The sequence below is a fragment of the Otolemur garnettii genome, unplaced genomic scaffold (assembly GCF_000181295.1).
Source record: "Otolemur garnettii isolate 467f Iridium unplaced genomic scaffold, OtoGar3 scaffold00008, whole genome shotgun sequence".
Classification (NCBI taxonomy): Eukaryota; Metazoa; Chordata; class Mammalia; order Primates; family Galagidae; genus Otolemur; species Otolemur garnettii.
The window spans coordinates 11134866-11151583 of NW_003852403.1; the positions used below are offsets into that span (position 1 = coordinate 11134866).

The 16718-nt window shown below is 37.9% G+C and overlaps 1 protein-coding gene across 2 annotated transcripts in view; it reads right to left on the minus strand.

Annotated features, from left to right (window-relative positions):
* The window catches only part of ADK (adenosine kinase), a 553222-nt gene that overhangs the window by 271502 nt on the left and 265002 nt on the right, over positions 1-16718 (minus strand). The gene's annotated exons all lie outside the window — the stretch shown is intronic.

Genomic DNA, 16718 nt, shown 5'->3' on the forward strand with positions numbered 1-16718 from the left:
TTTTATTCTCCCTTTTCTTTCTGTAACAGGTAGCACTATATATGCCCCTTTTCACTTTTGTTTCGTGGACAATTTCCTAGAAATCATTCCATATGTTTTGTTTATTCAACTAATCTTTTATAATTGGTCACTTACATGGTTTCCAAAATTTTGCAAATATTAATAATACTGCAATGAATAACCTTGGCAAAATTATTTTCAAATGCCACAGGATTCTATTAGTATATGGACTATACTAATTCTGACGTACAGAGGTTTATGTTTGCTCTCGTGTATAATGGGGGAGTGTCATAGAGGAATATTTAGTGACATGAGCAAAGAAACAAAAATCATGTTATAGTACAACGCGATTGTATGAAAACTCAAAGAGACAGTCACATGCACATAAAAATGCGTGACTGGATCATGGGTGATTTTAATATTTTCTATATTTCTCAAAAAATAAAAATAAAAGATGGCCATGGTGGCTCATGCCTGTAATTCTAGCACTTTGGGAGGCTGAGGCAGGTGGATTGCCTGAGCTCATTGGTTTAATATCAGCCTGAGCAAGAGCAAGACCTCACTGGGCAGTGTGGCAGTGCCTGTAGTCCTAGGACTTGGGAGGCCAAGGCAAGAGAATCGTTTGCACAGGAGTTTGAGGTTGCTGTGAGCTATGATGCCATATCACTCTACCAAGGGTGACAAAGTGAGGCTCTGTCTCAAAAACAAATAAAAAAAAGACTTATATTTGCAATTAAAAAGTGGGATTTCTATTTCTGGCAATAAAGCTGAGTTAAGTACCCTAACATAGTCTTTTTGCTGAAAATAACAAAGAATGCTGGGTTAAAATAAGAAGAAATCAAAAGAATGTTTTCTTGAAATACACTGCTGGGTTGACACAGAATATTCAGAAAGCTAAAATGAACTAAAAATGGAAATCCAGAGAACTGGGCATTGTGGCAGGCCCCTGTCGTCCCAGCTTCTTGGGAGGCTAAGGCAAGAGGATCCCTTAAGCCCAAGAGTCTGAGGTTGCAGTGAGCTATCATTATACCACAGCATTCAACCCAAGGGTGAAAGAGTGAGACTCTGTCTCAAAAAAGAAAAGAAAAGAAATCCAGAGAGGCAAACACTTAAATATCCTTCTTTCTGAGGGATATGCCAACCCCTATGAATTGAACTTCATTTTCATAGCCATGTACACAACCAGCAGTGGTATGATAGAGCCTGCGAGAGAATGCTAACTGTACATGTCTTCCCAACTTCATGCTTTAGTGACTTCAGGTTGGTAGCCTCAATTAGTCATAGTATGACAAAGCACAACTTTTCCCCCCAGGAAAGTTTTGACATATTTACTTGTATACCACTAACCTGAAGGTTTTGGAGATAAATCCTAGATATACTGAACACAGAAAGTCCAATTAGATTCTTGACATAAAGGTGGGACTCTTAAGAGCTACATGCTAAGTCTAAGAGTTAAACAGAATAAGGCCTATCCCACAGAAAGAATGAGCAAGGAAATTAGATTGTTTCAAGCTGGATGCTGGGTAGAGGTAAAAATTATCTTCCCTGAAAATTTAACCACAAGCCCACCCTCATGAAGATTTATGGATTTGAAGCTCATGTTACCTATGCAGTCCACAAAACTTTTAAGTTTAAAATTTATATGAATATGTTCTCAGGTTGACAGTATCTCCAGGCTTTTGGCAGATTCAAATGTAAATATTCTCTTTGGAAATATATCTTCATCTCAGCCTCAGAAATTACCACAAATAATGAATATAAGCTAACACACGGGAAAATAAGGTAGCTTGAGTAAGTGCCAGTGGAAACAACAGATAGCAAAACCAGTACTGGAAAAATTGTTAATATTACATTAGGCACCAAAGTAGAAAATAAGCTTAATAATTTAAAGAAATATAAAAGAGAAGATTGTAAATATGAGAAAGAAACCAAAGTATCAAAAGGATAACATAAACCAATTTGAGAAAAAAATGAAAATGCAAAAAATAAATATTAAAACTCAGTAGACAGGTAAAACAGAAAATTAGACACTGCTGAAAACATAATTAGCAAAATCAGAAGACAGATCAGAAGAAATTACCCAGAATACAGCAAAAAAGACAAAGAAAGGGAAACTATATAATAGGTTAAGAAATGTGGTAGGACAATTAGGGACACAGATGTGATTAAGCTATAAAGAAAAGCATAAAAATAATCATCATAAAATCCAGGCTCATAGTTAGCGTGGGGTGGGGAGGGACAGGAGGTAATGAGATTCAAATATTCATATTTATTTAAATGGGCAGCAGGTACACAGATATTCTCTGTGTTTTTCTCTATAATCTGTTTTTTTTTTTTTTTGAGACAGAGTCTTACTTTGTCACCTTGGTAGAGTGCTATGGTGTTAGAGCTCACAGTAATCTCAAACTCTTGGGCTCAAGTGATCCTCTTGACTCAGCCTCCTGAGTAGCTGGGACTACAAGCACCCACCACAATGCCCCGCTATTTTTAGAAATGAGGTCTTACTCTGGGTCAGGCTGGTTTCAAATTCATAAGCTCAGGCAATCCACCCGCCTCAGCCTCCTAGAATGCTAGGATTACAGGCGTGAGCCATTGCACCTGGCCATTCTCTGTGTTTTTAAGTTTTTATTTGGGAATAATTTTAGATATACAGAAACACTGCAAGTATGATATACAGCATTCATATGTACTCCCTATCTAGCTGGTGCTAATGTTAGCTTACATTAGCATGGTACCTTTGTCCAAACTAAGAAACCAATGGTGATGTATTACTATTAACTAAAGTCAAGACTACTTTTTACACTAATATCCTTTTTCTATTCTGGATGCAGTCTAGGAAACCACATCATATTTTGTTGTCACATATCTGTAGTTGCCTTCTATTGTGACAAGTTCTTAATTTTTTCTTATTTTTCATTACCCTGACAGTTTTGAGGAATACTATTAAGGTATTTTGCAAATATCCATCAGTGTAGATTTGGCTGATCATTTCCTCATGAATACAGGTTTGAAGGAAAACAAGTGGAGAAGCAAAGTTTCCTCCTCTTCATACCAACACGACTTCTCAGTGATGATATTAACTATGATCACTTGGTTACCATAGTTAATTGCCAGGCTTCTTCAGTGAAACTGAAGTTAGTATTTTTTGCTTTTCCAAATTCCATTCTTTGTATGTGACTCGCTCTGAAGGGAAGTAAGACCTACCTTCTAGACAGGGAAATATATTATTTAAAATTCTTCTGTAACAGCTGGGTGTGGTGGCTCACGCCTGTAATCCTAGCACTCTGGGAAGTAGACTGCCTGAGCTCAGGAGTTGGAGGCTAGTCTGTGCAAGAGCAAGACCTTGTCTCTACTTAAAAACAGAAACACTAGTTGGGTGTAGTGGTGGACACCTATAGTCCCAAGCTATTCCGGAGGCTGAGACCAGAGGATCTCTTGAGCCCAAGAGTTTGAGGCTGCTGTAAGCTGTGATGACACTAAGGCACTCTACCCAGGGTGACAGAGGGACACTCTTTCTCAAAAATGAAAAACAAAAGGCTAAACATGAGTGCATACTTATATCTCCAACTCTAATCTCTCTAGCTCTCCCCACTTGCCTGTTTTGTTTATCTATAACACCCCTTTCTGATAGTAAGAAACTTGGCTTCTACCATCCATCATCTATTTACTTATTTGTTCAAACCCACTACATATGCAAAGAATTCAGAATTGTTAACCCATACCCCATGAGAAAAAATTTACCAACTATAATAGAACACAGTGTTTCTATAGTGTTCCTTTGTCTTTAGTTTTACATATTCCAGTCAAAACACCATTTTCCAAAGTTATATAGGTCAGCTCCTTTCCCCCCACCCATTTACTGAGGTTATGTCATACACCTGTAATACAATTAGACTCATTTGTCACAGTCTGCACTCCATCCTGAAACCCCCAACATTAAACAAAATTTGCATACATTAAAATTAATCCCTTGTGATGTACAGTTCTATGGTCTTTAACAAATGAGTAGAATCATGTATCCACTACTGTAGGACAATACAGCATAGTACCATCACCCTAAAACTTGTTCTTTGTATGACCTTTGTAGTCAATTACTTTCCTTGCACATCATTTGTAATTTTAATATCTTAAGTGATTCATAAATCATTCTTAAATGATTAAAAATTCACAGAATAAAACCTAAAACTGTAAGAGGAGTTATTGCTTAAAAGTTAAATTGTAGAAAGAGTTACTGCTTAAAATTTATTAGCATTGAGGGCTTATAATATAGCAATTTAGCATTCTAGACAGAGATCAAACATCTAAATTCCTTAATTACCTTTTCCATGGTATTATTTTACAACATGTAAGATTATGAGATCAACTTTTGACATTTTTCATGGTACACAGATTAGGGTTCTACTCCTGAGTACCTATTTTCTGCATTTATAAAATATTTACCAAGAATGGAACCTATAAGCTTAGCTCATAAAAGAGGATTCAGATCGAATTGTTTATTAGAGAAATATTAAAAACAAAACTACAGTGTAGTAATAGAAAGCTAGGAAGCTACCTTAGAGGCTATCCAACTCACTATCAATTATGTGATTATCAGTTCTTAATAGATATGCTATGTACGATAGCTGCACAGTTTCATAGGGCTGGTCCTGAACTCCAGGCCTCAAGGGGGTCTCCAGCCTTGGCCTCCCAAAGTGCTAGAATTATAAGCGTGAGCCACCCCGCTTGGCCTGAAAGTTTCTATTTTATTTACATTTCATAGTGTGTTAAGTCTATGCATTTCACATGCTACAGGTTTTAAGAATCATGTCCCTAAAAGGCAGTATTATCTGCGGAAGGTGATTAACTATGTACATCTAAGCAGTATAATCTGTTTTGTGGTGGTATTATCCTCAGCTAAGAACTTTATGTTTTTAGCTTCCTCCCCCTGGTGGTAGGATCTGGATGGATAACTTTAAAAAATAGATTCAGACAGCATCTGAAGGTTTATAGCTATTAGAGTCGACTGTAGGTAGGCAATCTGAGGATAGAAGAAGATTTAAATGAAATAGAAGCAGATTTCAAAACTCTTCTAATGGAAGCACTTGCCTCCTATAGTTCTCTTTTTTTTTCTCCCCAAATGCAATTACAACCATTACATCATTGTAAATTACATGCTGAGGTTATCTCAGTAGGTATCTGCCAAATGTAAAACTTACAGAAGGTCTTCAATGTAATAATGATGTTTTATCATTTTAATTACAAACTCTTTAAAAAACTCCCTAAAGTGTACCAATTGGGGTGGTCTAAATTAACAGTGTCTTGGTAGCCCAAGGGTAGCAAAAATAGATTGAACTACCAAATTTCATCATACTTATAGCAGCTGTCTTCCTGCCTCTAGGAAGCTAAGTATTTAACAAAGCAGACAGCTTGGCATTGGCATCTGATTAGCAGTGTGTGTATTGTCAGATAGAATGTGCTTGGCTCTTTTGTTCCAGGGTTTGATTGGAAATCTGCAGAGCAGAGGCATCATGTAACTTTATTCTTAAAGCTTCTAAAAGGTAAATAAACTGTGATACTTCCTCTGGTATTATACCTGAAAGACTGATTGATGTTTTTCTAGTAATACGCTTTACCACACTCTAAAAAATTTAAAACAAAGGATTTTATTTTTTTGGAAAAAATATCTCAAAGATCAAAAGAGGCCAGTCCTAAATTCACATTAGGTAAATATTTTATATATCAAAAACATTTTTCCAATAGGGTGCTTTGCATATTGAGCTTTGTAATTAAAATACTGATGTTTGTAAAGTTGAAGAATGGTTATTTTAGAGTGTATAAATATAAGGTTTTATTCTTAAAAAAAATATGAAGTCTAAATGAAGACAGATTTCTTTCTAACATCATGGGAAAATCTCACTGGAAAAATAAAACTGTAAGAATAATATTATTTTGATGGAAGTGCCCAAACATTAAACTATAACAGGGTAACTCTCATTACCTTTTCTTCACAAATTTCTTGGAAAATTTATTACAAATGATTGTGCTTACTGGCAGAGTTCAAAATCAGTAGAGTCCATGCAAACAATCTATTTCAATGAGAAGTACATTCTTTTACTCTATCAAATCCATCGGAGGTAATCAGACTGGATGTTTTATTCAACAGGGCTGAAGAAAATTGTTCTACAATAGGTTAATTCAAAATGGCAGCATAGAAAATGCATCTGTCAGTGGGGATCAAATTACAGGGCAAGCTCCTCTCAATGCTTAGAAAAACAAGTCTGCAGTTCTACAGATTATGTGCCTGTGTGTGTTTAAAGGGGTGGGAAAGGAGCTAAATATCTGAGCTAACCTCCAATTAAAGTCAATCATAAAAACAGCCAATTTAATGAGTGCGGATTTCTTTGGGTAATTATAACACCAACCACTTTTTTCTCTTTTAAATCTGTAATTCTGCCTTCTTGTTATTGCTTGCTTTGTCATTAATCGCCTCAGGACCTTGATTTCCTAGCAACAGACTGCCACCAAACATTTGGCTCCCGTTCAACATTTTCTTTGTGAAAAATGGCACTGCTGTTGCTGCCTGGGCTGCTGCAGCTAGACTAACTGTGTAAGTGCTCTAATAATGTATTCCACTGGAAAAAAATTCACATGATACAGGGTGCAATGACTGAGCTCAGTTAATTACTGAGCTGGGAAGTTTATCTACAACCAAAAAGATGTGTTGGGGGAAAGGGGACTACAAAGATTGAAAAGGTGTTCCTTCCATTATCAATAACTTGCAGGTGAGAATTTACGAATAAGTATTTTATTCCTTTTTGTGTAAGTTCTCTCTTCAAATTTATTTAGAAAGGGGTACAAAAGCCCGATGTCCCCAAAATGGTATTCGATAAAATTCTCTACAGAACAGCCCCAAAGACACAAAGGGTCAGAGAATAGTTTGCTGAATTTTAAGAATTCAGCTGAATTTTTAGCTGTTACTTTTCTACTTCAGACAGAAATCATTTATACACATAAATATGCTATGAGGTAGCAAAATAAGGTTTTGATTCACAACGTGAACACCAGACATTAAGAAAATAGAATGATTCAAATACTGTGTTTTTATATGTTGTGCACTTAAATATTTAATAACTTACAAGAAAAAAAGATGCTTATCACTATTTTGGAAATGATTCAAGTAGAAATGAAGAAATCAGCTCTCATAATTGGAAACCCAGGGATCTGGTAAATTATTTTGCTTTTTTTTTTTTTTTTTAACTAAGTAGATTTATCGAGATTCTCTATGCCTTAGAAATACCACTACTCCCAGTAATGATAGCTATGGAAATTAACATGGCCTGTCAGATATGGTTCGCTGATGCCTTGCTTTAGTTCTCAGAAATATGGCTTCATAAGACTGGCATGTTTCAGGATCGCTGTCAGGAAATGATAATTTAATATCCCCAAGAGAACACTAAGTATTATGGAAGCATCTGTGAAACTAATAAGCCAGTGGACATTCTTATTTTCACCAATGTCTACATACCATCTAATAAACTTCCTACAAAGCATAGTCCCAATTCAGCACGTCTGAGAACATGAAAATACTACATTCTACTTTAAAACATCACAACCACCACCCTAACAGACTGAAATAAAAACAAAATTAGTGAGAATTTATAAAAGTGCTCTAACGATTTAAGAAAACTTTTTGTTATATTCAGGTAGTTAAAATTTATAGAATTTCTTTTAAAGACAGCAAAGGAATTAATAATATTCAAATACTTTTTAAGAATTCTGTTTCTGGGCTTGGCGCCTGTGGCTCAAGTGGCTAAGGCGCCAGCCACATACACCTGAGCTGGAGGATTCCAATCCAGCCCGGGCCCACCAAACAACAATGACAGCTGCAACCAAAAAATAGCTGGGTGTTGTGGCGGGTGCCTATAGTCCCAGCTACTTGGGAGGTGGAGGCAGGAGAATTGGTTGAGCCCAGGAGTTAGAGGTTGCTGTGAGCTGTGATGCCACAGCACTCTACCCACGGTGACAGCTTGAGGTTTGGTCTCAAAAAAAAAAAAAAAATTCTATTTCTGGCACCCGTAGCACAGTGATCATGGTACCACATACATTGAGGCTGGTGGTTTGAAACTGGCCTGGGCTGGCCAAACAACAATGACAACTGCCACTAAAAATAGCTGGGCATTGTGGTCCCAGCTACTTGGGAGGCTGAGTCAAGAGAATCGCTTAAGCCCAAGAGTTGGAGGTTGTGAGCTGTGACACCACAGCACTCTACTGAGGGTGACATAGTGAGACTGTCTCAAGAAAATAAAAAAACAAAAAGAATTCTATTTCTTTTTGGCAATAAGTGCACATCATTTCACCACTGAGTCTGATTCCCAACACTTCAGTATATTTTTACAAAAACCAAATTGGCTGACATAAGAAAGATGGAAGCCAAGAGAAGTAGCTTGAGCCCAGGAGTTTGAGGTTGCTGTGACCTATGATGATGCCACAGCATTTCATCCAAAGCAACGCAAGACACTCTGTCTAAAAAAAAAAGAAAAAGAAAAAGAAAAGAAAAAAAAGAAAAGCAGATGTACTACAGAATACTACTCAGACATAAAAAAGAATGAAGTCATGTCTTTTGCAGCAACATGGATAGAACTAGAGGTCATAAGAGAAACAACTTAGAAACAGAGAGTAAAATATCACATGTTCTCGTAAGTAGGAACTAAATAATGTTACACAAGGACACAGGGAGCAGAATGAAAGACACTGGAGACTGAAGGTAGGAGGATGGGAAGGAATGAGGGACGAGCAATCACCTGATGTACAATGAATACTCTTGTATTCAAGAGTATTGGTGGTGATGGTTACACAAAAAGCACACTAAGCAATATATCCATGTAACAAAGTTACACTTATAACTTGTAAATCTGAGAGGGGACGGAAGGAGGAGGGGACGACGGGGAGGCTAGACAAAGCAAATAAATATTTAGAGTTGGCAAAGTTTTAGAAATAGGGTTACAAACTCAGATAAAGTTAAAAACCACCACTCCCAGCAATCAATCTACCTGGAAAATGTTAGTTGACATTCATAAATAAAATAATACTTTAAAAATTTTATCTATTATGGCTTTCAAATTGATAAATATTAAACTTATAGGGAGCTACATATGTGTGAAAAAATTATTATTATTATTATTATTATTCTTTTTGAGACAGAGTCTCAGCTTGTCACACTTGGTATAGAGTGTCATGGTGTCACAGCTCACAGCAACCTCAAACTCCTGGGCTCAAGTGATTCTCTTGCCTCAGCTTCTCAAGTGGCTGGGACTACAGGTACCTGCCACAATGCTGGCTATTTTTAGAGACAGGGTCTTGCTCTTGCTCAGGCTGATCTCCAACTCCTGAGCTCCTGCAATCCACCCACCATGGCCTCCCAAAGTGCTAGGATTACAGGTATGAGCCACCATGCCTGGCCCTATTATTATTACTCTCTCTATATATATATATTTTTTTTTCTTTTCTTTTCTTTTCTTTTTTTTTGAGACAGAGACTTAAGCTGTTGGCCTGGGTAGAGTGATGTGGCTTCATAGCTCACAGCAACCTCTAATTCTTGGGCTCAAACAATCCTCTTGCCTCAGTTTTCCTATTTTTTTTTTAGTAGAGACAGGGTCTTGCTCTTGCTCACTCTGGTCTCAAACTCGTGAGCTCAAGCTATCCACCCACCTCGGCCTCCCAAAGTGCTAGGATTACAGGTATGAGCCACTGCACCTGGCCCTATTATTATTATTATTATTTTTGACACAAGGTCCTTGTTCTGTCCAATGGTCTAAAATACCAACGTCATAGCTCATGGCAACATCAAACTCCTGGGCTTAAGCAATCCTTCTGCTTCGCCAGGCCAAGAAGCTGGGTCTACAGGCTCAGGTCACCAAGCCTGGCTAATTTTTATGTGTTTTTTTAGAGTTAGTTCTCACTCTTGCTCAAGCTGATCTCGAACTACTGACCTCAAGCAATCTTCCCACCTTGGCCTCTGAAAGTGCATGAGCCACCATCCCAGCCAAAAAAAATTATTTTTCAGAGATAAATAATGGAACAAATGGTGCTTATAGCTTATATGTGTAGTGTTCTGGAAAAGATGAACTGAAAAATTTGGGGTGGGTTAGTCTACATTTAACATTTGATTATTATCGTTTCTGTAATGTCCTTTAAACAACAATACTATGAGATGGTCTTAAATTACTTATAGAATTAAGACAGAAATAACCACTTAGAAAAATGAGTACTAAAAATGACTAATTAGGACAGTCAGAGTTGGGAGGATGGGCAGAAATTAGATGTCTGAGTGGCCAGGAGTGGTGACCCATACCTCTAATCATAGCACTCTGGAAGGATGAAGTAGGAGGATGGTTTGAGGTCAGGAGTTTGAGACCACTCTGAGCAAAAATGAGACTCTGTCTCTACTAAAAGTAGTCATGCATAGTGGCATGAGCCTATAGTCTCAGCTACGTGGTGGTGGAGGGTATGATAGAGTCAAATGTAGGAATCCCACCCAAATAGAGCGGATCACCTAAATGGATCAACCTCCACCCTTCCCACAGATGTCCTACCCTGGAAAGGTGAATGGATCAACCCCCCACCCTTCCAAGGGATGTCCCATCTAAGAAAGGTGAATGGGCCAACTCCCACACCCCTCCAACCTTTAAAACCCCACCCCACCATTACCCACACGCTGACTTCTTTCTTCAACTCAGCTCGCCCTCACCAGGCTGGAATAAAGACTGTTGTTGCGCACAAAGGACCTTGATTCCAGGCAGTGCCTGTGGCTCAAGGAGTAGGGCACCGGCCCATATGCTGGAGGTGGTGGGTTCAAACCCAGCCCCAGCCGGAAAAAAAAAAAAGAACCTGGATTCTATTTTCCTTTTGTTTCGCATCTCAGAATAATTTTTATTTTTGGTCTTTGACCTCTCAGGGGAGGAGGATGAGGCAGAAAATTGCTTAAGCATAGGAGTTTTACGACACCACTATACTCTAGCTAGGGTAACAGTGAGACCCTGTCTCAAAACAATATAAATTGAAGGCAGCGCCTATGGCTCAAAGGAGTAGGGTGCCGGCCTCATATAACGGAGGTGGTGGGTTCAAACCCAGCCCTGGCCAAAAACTGCATAAAAAAAATAAATAAATAAAAAATAAAATAAAATAAATAATATAAATGAAATAAAATAAGCCTGAGGCCAGGCACAGTGTTTCACACCTATAATCCTAGCGCTATGGGAGGCCGAGATGGGAGGATGGCTTGAACTCAGGAGTTCAAGACCAGTCTGAGCAAGAATGAGACACCATCTCTAAAAATAGCTGGGTGTTGTAGCGGGCAGCTATAATCCCAGCTACTTGGGAGGCCGAGACCAGAAAATCACTTGTTCCCAAGTAGTTTGAGGTTGCTATGAGTTATGATGCCACAGTACTCTACCAAGGGCAACATAGTGAGATGGTCTCAAAAAATAAAATAAGCCTGAAATGAGATCTGGTAGAAGAAAATGGAAAAGAGTTATAGGATTGCAGAAAAAAGTTATGTAAGGGCTTATCAAAAGTTAAAGAAAACTTCTGCCAGAAACCTGTACAGAGAACAAGACACAGCAATGTATCTTTGAGAACATCTTAAACTATTTAGGGTTTGCTAATATACTTAATTATATCAGAACAATGTTAATGAAAAATAGAATATGAGTATGTTCTACAAGTCTAGAGCTTCAAGAAGCAATTTCCAAGGGGTAAAAAGAAAGCACAAGATAGACTTCTGGGGGTAGGGTTTTATTAAAAGAGTCCTGTTGTACAGATGAGAAACCCAGATTGGTCTGAAAATACATACTAGGTAATACGGATTTATATAAGAACTTGCCTTTCTGGGTAAGTAATGGAAAGAAAGATGGCTGTTCTTTCATTTTTTCATCCCACTTTATCAAACAATTTTCTTAAAACTGTATCTCCACATGTCATCCACTCAAATCAGAAAAAAACTGAATAATGTTTCAATGAAGAATTCACCTTGACACACGGCAGCATTGTATAAATAAGATATAAACGACAACATTAAAAAAACCCTCTTCTATAATAACTGCAATAGAGAAATAAGTAAGAGCAAGAGATCAAATAGATGTATCATGACTTCTATTACATATGTCACAAAATAAAGACATAACTACATTATTTGGCTACTTAGGTACACTGTTGTGGTTTGCTGCCATAACACTTGGTTATCATTGAAATTACTAGGAGAGATAGGGATAGAAGATTAAATCTAGGGACATGGAGGATTGTTGTTAATGAGTACAATATTTCTTTTCCTGGTGATGTTAATATTCTAAAATTAGATTTGGTGATGGTAGAAGAACACTGTAAATACACTAACCACCACTGAATTGCATGATTCAGAATGGATGAGTACAATGCTATGTAAATACCCCAACAAAACTGTTTAAGAAAGATTAAATTCAATTTTATTTATCTGAAAAGATAGAAACAACACAATATATGGGTTAAAACATACTAACACAATATATGGGTTAAAACATACTAAACGATAAAGATTTGGCTCAGGAGCTCAAGAGTTCAAGACCAGCCTGAGCAAGAGCGAGACTCCATCTCCAAAAACAGCCGGGCAGGTGTGGCCTCTCAGCGTTCAATCATGCCTGCGATCCTAGAATTCTGGGAGGCCAAGGCAGGTGGACTACTTGAGCTCAGGAGTTTTAGACCAGCTTGAGCTCAGGAGTTTTAGACCAACTTGAGCAAGAGCCAGACTCTGTCTCTACTAAAAATAGAAAAACTAGCTGGGTGTGGGAGTACAATAGCCTGTAGTCCCAGCTAGTCAGGAAGCTGAGGCAAAAGGACCTCTTAAACCCAAAAGTTTGAGGTTGCTTTGAGCTATGATGACACCAGGGCACTCTGCCCAGAGCAAAGGTTCTATAACATGTTCAGTAAATGGCACGGCACCTGTGGCTCAAGTTCAGGCTGGCAACCTATGGCGCCAGCCACATACACCTGAGCTGGTGGGTTCAAATCCAGCCTGGGCTTGCCAAACAACAATGACGGCTGCAACCAAAAAAAAAAAAAAAAAAAAAGCCAGGAGTTCTGGTGGGTGCCTGTAGTCCCAGCTACTTGGGAGGCGGAGGCAGGAGAATCGCTTAAGCCCAGGATTTGGAGGTTACTGTGAGCTGTGATGCCATGGCCCTCTACCCAGGGCAACAGCTTGAGACTCTGTCTCAAAAGAAAAAAAAAAAAGTTCAGTAAATATGTTAGACTGCAGATACTTGATTATGTCTAGTTTATACACAATTTCGAAGATTTGACAACTAGAACATAAAAATGTATATGGCCATCACAACTGTTTATGTTTTGCTGCTCTTAACCATCCATTTTTATTAAAGAAATTTAGCAAACATTACATTTTCCCCAGTAATTGCTGATTGGTCTAAAATAACTAGAATAAAAAGGTTCCAGTAGATGATTTGTTAATTCATTTTATGCTCTATGTAAGTGCCTACTTTGTTACTATCTAAATGCTATACATATATCTATTTTCTTACCAACATGAGGCAATTAGTAATAGTGTGCTAATTTTACATAAAATTCCTAGACTTTATTATCACTCTACGAGTCTACCATAGACACAAAGACTTCCAATCTTTATCTTCAGAGCTCTATGCCTCTATAATCAATTCTATCCTAATAATGTTAAATAAAAAGATCATTCTATTTAATAGAAAATAATGGCATTCGCCCAAATTTCCTCTCTCTTGGTTAAAACTTTTACTTTTGATAGCTGACAAAAATAAGACTTAAGAAAAATTATAGGGATATAGGAGTAAATTCCCCAACTTGGAGAAAATCCTTATCTATAAAAATCACAAAGAGTTACTCTAAAAAGAAATGGTATTATTAGAATTTAACATGCTGAAGAAAAGCAGTTCTAAAAACACTGGAAATGAAAACAGGATTTTTATAACCACTCATTTAAAAATTTATGTAACAAGAATCAAAGATTGTGCCTACTAAGAAATCTTGAGTAAAAATAAGATTTTGTGTAACTCACTGAACATCAATAACATATGGAAAATGAAAATAATTAAAAATTGAACTCTAATGCTAATGCTTAAGAAGCAACATAATTAAGTCTTTTTTGGTATATACACATATTTATTTTAATGTACTTTGCAGATACTGTAGTGTTGGGGTTTTTTGTTGTTTTTTGTTTTGTTTTTTTACAAATTGAAGGTTTGTGGTAACTCTGCATTTGAACAAGTCTATTGGTGACATTTTTTCCAACAGAATAGGTTCCCTTTTTTGTCTCCGGTGGCACATTATGGTAATTCTTGCAATACTTCAGACTTTGTTATTAATATATCCATTGTTGCTATCAGTGATATTTGATATTATGATTGTAATTGTTCTGGGCATCCAGGAACAGAATTCACAGAAGATGGTGAACTTTTATGGATAAATGTGAGTATTTTCAGTGTTCCACTGGCCATTGCCTCATCTCGCTCCCTGTCTTGGAACCTCACTATTCTCTGAAACACAAAAATATTGACATTAGGCTCAGTGCCCGTAGCTCAGTGAGTCGGGCGCCAGCTACATACACTGAGGCTGGCAGGTTCGAGCTCAGCCGGGGCTTACCAAACAACAATGACAACTGCAACAAAAAATAGCCAGGCGTTGTGATGGGCACCTTTTAGTCCCAGCTACTTTGGAGGCTGAGGCAAGAGAATCGCTTAAGCCCAAGAGTTACAGGCTGCTGTGAGCTGTGATGCTACCGCACTCTACCGAGGACGACATAGTAAAACTCTGTCTCAAAAAAAAAAAAAAAATGACATTAGGCAAATAACTTCTTCAATGGCCTCTCAGTGTTCAAGTGAAGGACAACTTACATGCCTCTTACGTGAAATCAAAAGCTAGAAATGATTAAGATTAGTGGGGAGGGCATGTCAAGAGTCAAGACAGGCAGAGAGCTAAGTCTCTCATGCCAAACAGCCAAGTTGCTAAGGCAAAAGAACACGCCTTGAAGGAAATTAAGAGGGCTACTCCAGAGAACACACAAATGATAAGAAAGTGAAACAGCCTTATTGCTGATACAAAGAAAGAAGGCAGAAGTATCATTGTAAATAGGAGATTGGGAGAAATAGATTCCAGCCCTCATAGACAGCTTTGAGAGGTTCAAGAAATCAGTGTAGGAAGTAAGTACAGATGGAAAACAGCAAGAAAACAGATTTAGAAGTGGAGCTACGAGATGTGACCGAATGCCTGCAATCTCATGATAAAACTTGACTAGGTGAAGAGTTGCTTCTCATAGAAGCACAGAGAAAATGGTTTCTTTCTTTTCGTTCTTTATTTTTTTTAGAGATTAAGTCTCACTCTGTGGCCCCGGGTAGAGTATCATGGCGTCATCCTAGCTCACAGCAACCTCAAACTTCTGGGCTCAAGTGATCCTCCTGCCTCAGCTTCCCAAGTCATTCAGACTACAGGCACCTGCCACAACACCCAGATAGTTTTTCTATTTTTAGTACAGATGGGGTCTCAATCTTGCTAAGACTGGTCTCAAATTCCTGAGCTCGGGTGATCCACCTGCCTCTGTCTCCCAGAGAACTAGAATTACAGGCATGAGCCACCGCACCCCACCCCAGTTTCTTGAAATAGAATTTACTTCTGGTGAAGAAATTATGAACATTATTAAAATAACAACAAAGCATTTTGCATATTCCATAAATTTAGTTGGTAAAGCAGGGGCAGGGTTTGAGATGACTGATTCTAATTTTGAAAGAAGTTCTATAGTGGGTGAAATGCTATCTAAGCAGCACTGGATGATATATAGAAATCTTTCATTAAAGAACAGCCAAGAGATGTGCCAAACTTTACTACTGTCTTATTTTAAAAATTGCCACAGCTACTCCAACCTCTAGCAGCCACCACCCTCATCAGTCAGTAGCCAGACCCTGAGGCAAGACTCTATACCAGAAAAATGATTATGATTCCCTGAAGGCTCAGACTGCATTACTATGACATATTTTAAATTAAGATATGTACTATCTGGGCCAGGTGCAGTGGCTCATGCCTATAATTCTAGCACTTTGGGAGGCTGAAGTGGGAGGACTGCTTGAGCCCATAAGTTCAAGACCAGCCTGAGCAATATAGGGAGATACTATCTCCACAAAAAAAATAAAAAATCAGCCAGGTCTGCTGGTGTGTGTCTAGCTACTTGGCAGAATGAGCCCAGGAGTCTGACGTCTCAGTGAGCCATGATGATGCCATGCACTCCAGCCCAGGTGAATCCCTATTTCAAAATAAGAAAAAAAAGTGTTTTTTTGCATATAATGCTATTGCACACTTAACAGACTACAGTATAGTATAAACATAATTTTTATATCTACTGGGAAACCAAAAAAATTATGTGACTTGCTTTGTTATGATATTTGCTTTATTGAAGTGTTCTGAAACTGAACTTGTAATATCTCCAAACTATTATGCCTGTATTCTCTACATGGTACATCTGAGTTAAACAAAGATGATGTCTTTACCAGATAATTTGGGCTTTACCTGAAGAAATGTCCAGTTGAAATTTAAAGTTCTAAACCTCTGAATGACAACATTTAATGTATTAAACGTTAAGAATCTTACATCAACATGAAAAGCTCCAGACAGAGGGCGGAGCCTGTGGCTCAAAGGAGGACACCAGCCCCATATATGGGAGGTGGCAGGTTCAAACC